Source organism: Acartia tonsa, chromosome 7 (assembly GCF_053477335.1).
Source record: "Acartia tonsa isolate MP-2025a chromosome 7, ASM5347733v1, whole genome shotgun sequence".
Lineage (NCBI taxonomy): Eukaryota > Metazoa > Arthropoda > Copepoda > Calanoida > Acartiidae > Acartia > Acartia tonsa.
The window spans coordinates 197,486-202,206 of record NC_137266.1 but is presented as its reverse complement, the minus strand read 5'-3'; the positions used below and the strand labels follow the sequence as shown (position 1 = coordinate 202,206).

The 4,721-nt window shown below is 34.1% G+C and overlaps 1 long non-coding RNA gene across 1 annotated transcript; it reads right to left on the bottom strand.

Moving 5' to 3' along the window:
- Positions 1-547: 547 nt before the first annotated feature.
- LOC145324391 (uncharacterized) lies at positions 548-1,928 on the bottom strand. Its single transcript, XR_013881272.1, has 3 exons — positions 1,871-1,928; positions 1,172-1,217; positions 548-619 (listed from the first exon to the last, which is right to left on the bottom strand). It is a non-coding gene; the product is annotated as an uncharacterized LOC145324391 (long non-coding RNA).
- Positions 1,929-4,721: the final 2,793 nt, after the last annotated feature.

The window sequence follows — 4,721 nt, the reverse complement described above, 5'->3', positions numbered from 1 at the left end:
CATACTTCTTTGCCAGGAGAGGGATAGACCAGCTTTTATCTGAAATAAGTACCCAATATATCAAATGGTACTCAATATTATAAAACTTGGGCATACTTCTTTGCCAGGAGAGGGTTTGGCCAGCTTTTGTCTGTAAATACAAACATAATTAAATAAGCACTCATTATTAAATGGTACCCAAAGATATGTTTGTTGCAAAAAACTCTAAATGGACACACTTCGTTTTTAGTATTTACCTATAGAGATGCTTTGCAAACATTTTGTTGTCTTTGGAATCATTATCCGAAAATCTAATTAATGGTATGATTATAAAAAGTTGTTGTCAAAATATTTTAAAAATTGCATGTTGCAAGTGGACGTACGGACTTTCTAGTAAAGATTATAGAGTTGCTACGCTTACTAAAATGTTCCTAACTGGTACTGGAATCACCATGCAAAGTTTGAAATTGATAGGACAATTCTAACATGTCTTAATCAATGAAAAGAGCTTTCCGTCACGGACGGATGTACCTAAGTATAGAAAGGCTTCGCATATAAAAATTTGAGCCTGTTTTTCCACAATGCTATTAGGTCCAATAGAGGGCACAGGGTTTATTTCTAGTAAAACTGGCAATTCGTCCTAAGATTAAAATAATATAAAGTCTGCAAAGTTTTAGGTCGTTGACAAAATAGAAGCATGTAGTTATCTGTTTATACATATTTAAATCTATTTTTTTCTCAATAATGAAACCAATAAAGTAATTATAGAACATTTTGTCTAAATTGTCCTTATGATAAAGTAACATGATGTCTTCTGTCTATTTGAACCGTTATGGTTCTCCTTTATTCAGGGGCATTCAGGGACTTATAAGAAGCTTCCATATAATGGAGAGCTCAATTGGTTTAGTAGTTATCGAAATATTTAGCATCAGAATAAAAAAACTTACTACTTTATACAATAGGCTAATGTTTCCTTCTTTGAAAATCTTATTGGGTCATGGTAAGAAAACGAAGTAGCGAGTTTTGTAGAATTTTCACATTAGCTTTCTCCCTAGTCTAGCCACTGCGGGGTCAATTTACCAACCCTGCGGGGCAATCATTAACATTACCTAATATATCCAATCAAAAGCTACTGTGAAAATACCACGAAACCCACTACTTCGTTTTCTTTCTATAATCCTCCTATTTTTACCTGTATGACCAAATCAAAGGACGCCAAACCAGTCAACTTTAGTGCTCTGAAAGAAAAGAAAAAAATAAGGTGCTTTTCCTCAAAGTGTGTGTCAACCACTAAAAATCTCTCCTCCCCCCCCCCCTTACATTTTAAAATTAAATAGAAAATAAGGTGGGTGGGGTGGTTTCTTCTACTTGATGTAATAAAGAAACCTAACCCCTTCTATTTTAAATTTTTATTAAATAAGAGGGGGCGGGGTTCCTATGCTCAACAAGGCACTTGCAGGGGAAAACACCAAAAATAATCCTTATAATAAAGTAACAGGATCTCTATGCATGTGTGTATCTCTACTGAAGGATCTCGCTAACCACTGAACCGATATGGTTCTCCTTAACAAAATGGGCCTTTCATAGGTCCAGAGAAGGTTAATACCTATTTAGGGGGATGGAACCACAACCCTCCAAAAAGAAGTCGCGATAAGAAAAAATGGCCTCCAAGTACAAAAAAAGAATTCTTACCCCCCTCCCTTCAAGGGCCACTAGAGGCCTCTAGGGGTGTATCCGCTAGTAAGTATATAATGCATTGATTGTTAAAAAAAATCTTTTCTAAAAAAGTTCATCTGGGATGAATAGATCCCACATAAAATAGTAAAATTACATGTACATGTTAAAATCATCTTTTCAAGCTTAGAAAGGTAAACGTTTAATTAATTTTTACCTGTAAGCGATTTTAGATATTTTGATGACCTCGCCAATAACCCCTTCGTTGGGACTCTAAAATAACAAGTCATACTCATTTCTCGCATCGTATTATAAACAGCTTTCTGCGGATATAAAATGTACTGAAAAACGAAATTGAAAAAAATTGAAGAAAAAAATTCCTAAGATGATAACGCCGTGAAATCTAACAACCAAAACTTTACTGCATTATTTAAACCATCTAAAGAAGGTCTGAATTATCTTATAAAACACTAGAGGTTGCGACCCTAGCATTAAGAAATATGGAAGGGCAGAAAATAAACTAAAACCATCTTAGGACCTATAAAAAGCTTCACTGTAAAGGAGAAACATGTCGGTTCAGCAGTTAGGGAGATCCTTCACCACAGACAAAAAAGCTTACTACTTTATATGCTAGAACTAGCGGTTTCGCCCTTAGCCTCTAGGGGCTTTGCCCCATGAGGTAATTTTTGAAAAATAAAAAAAAAAATTTGGTGCTGCGCCCATAATTTAAGTGAAGAAGTTTCATAGGGGGGGGGGGGGGATTTTGCATTTTTTGGGGGTTTAGGGTCTCCCACTACCTAAGAAAATAGCTTAAAACCACCACAGAACCAATAGGTATATACCCTGCAGAGTAGAATCTAATCAGTTCAGTGGTTACTGAGATCTTAAGGGACAGACAGACGGACGGACAGACATAAGGCTACTTTGTGTTATAGATAGCACTGCTACAATGTCAGACAGATGTGAATAATAACTCTATTGTAGGGGTATCACCGTTCATGGCTTCGTTTGTCCTAAAATATTGATATTTTGTTAATAGTTACTTATGGCATTGTATTATAGACAGCTGTCTGCAGATATTAAATTAACCCCGCCTCCCACCCACAACTCTTTTTAACATTATTGATTTAATTTTGTTTGAGGGGAGGTAATTTTCCTTGGGAGGGTGGATGTAACCTCCCTATGGAAATCAATTTACCCCTCCTCATAAGCCCCTAGAGGCTACTTAGGGAGCATTGTCGCTAAGATTAGATATGGCACTAAACAGTTAAGATGGTTAGTGCTTACAGAAAATTCGACAAAAAAATGTAGAGCAGTTACACGCTGTAACTGAATTAATGCAATTTATCAATATTTATATTTCAAGTAATTTTTTAGATTTAACTACTTAATTTTTTTCTATAATTTTTAAAAATAATATTTAAAACTTAAGTTTGAATTTTATATTTGTGTATATTTTGGTTAATAATGAATTATTTTGTAAAAGGTTTGTTTTCAATTAGTGTTTATATTTTGTTAATGAGACTCCTAGCGGCAAAAATTTGTACTACATATAATTCAACTTTTTGTATTTTACACAATATGAATCTATAACTTTTTATCTACCATTTGAAATATTCATCTATCTATCTGTTTATGTTTATACCACTAGTGGCTGCGCCCCTAGAGGCCTCTATGGGCCCTTAAAGAGGGAAGTCGCCCCCCCCCCAATTTCAATTGTATACTCAGAAAATTAAAGTAATATGATTTTTAGAGCTTCGCTTTTATGGATGTTGTCATCCTTGTTTTTTATATTTTTTTCATGGATTTGAAGTTTGCTGTACAATCCATGATATCACTTCTGATGATATGCTAGAAAATTTAGCCGTTACTAACATTGGGATAAGGTATTAGATAGATAGATAGATAGATAGATAGATAGATAGATAGATAGATAGATAGATAGATAGATAGATAGATAGATAGATAGATAGATAGATAGATAGATAGATAGATAGATAACCTACTTTGTTTGAATAGCTCCAGAATTAGAGAATGGTATCCCCTCTCTATCAAAGAATGCCTGCAACTAGATAGATAGATAGATAGATAGATAGATAGATAGATAACCTACTTTGTTTGAATAGCTCCAGAATTAGAGAATGGTATCCCCTCTCTATCAAAGAATGCCTGCAACTCTCCACTTTCGGCAAGCTTTCCTCTAGTCATTATTAATCCTTATATAAAGAGACAGACCTACAGATAGACCGACAGACGGACAGACAGACAGATGGGATGGTTTTAGACTTTTGAATATTAAGCCCCTAAATGAAATAGGCGCAGCAGCTAGTTTTTTAATCAAAACTAGAGGTCTCTATGGGAACTTACTTGATTTAAATTTGAAGAAAAAATTGGGGGTGGGTGGGTAATTTTTCCAGGGGCAAAGTGAGGAGTTGAGATCCAAAATTAAAATTTAGATTTTAAAAGATTTAAATTTTTTAGGGGGAAATTGGAGATCAACCAGCCCCCCAACCCCAAAAAATTTAGCTTTTTAAATTTATTTTTTAAAGTGGGTTTTTTTTCTAGGGGCGATTTCTTTTGGGTGATACCATTCCCAAAAATAGTTATAAACATTCCTGGTTAAGCGGTTAGTGAGATCCTTCCGTACAAACAGACAGAGAGATATTGTTCTTTTCGAATATAGATAATATGTAAGGATTAATTCCTGGTCTGAATAAGTATTACTTCTGGTTTCAGGGTGTGGCCGCCAATTTTAGCTTTGAACATTATCTTTTCCACATCTGCACATTCTATAATAGATAGATAATTTGATAGATAGATAGATAGATAGATAAATAGATAGATAGATAGATAGATAGATAGATAGATAGACAGACAGATAGATAGATAGATAGATAGATAGATAGGTAGATGGATAGATAGATAGATAGATAGATAGATAAATAGATAGATAGATAGATAGATAGATAGATAGATAGATAGATAGATAGATAGATAGAAAGATAGATAGATAGATAGATAGATAGATAGATAGATAGATAGATAGATAGATAGATAGATAGACAGAT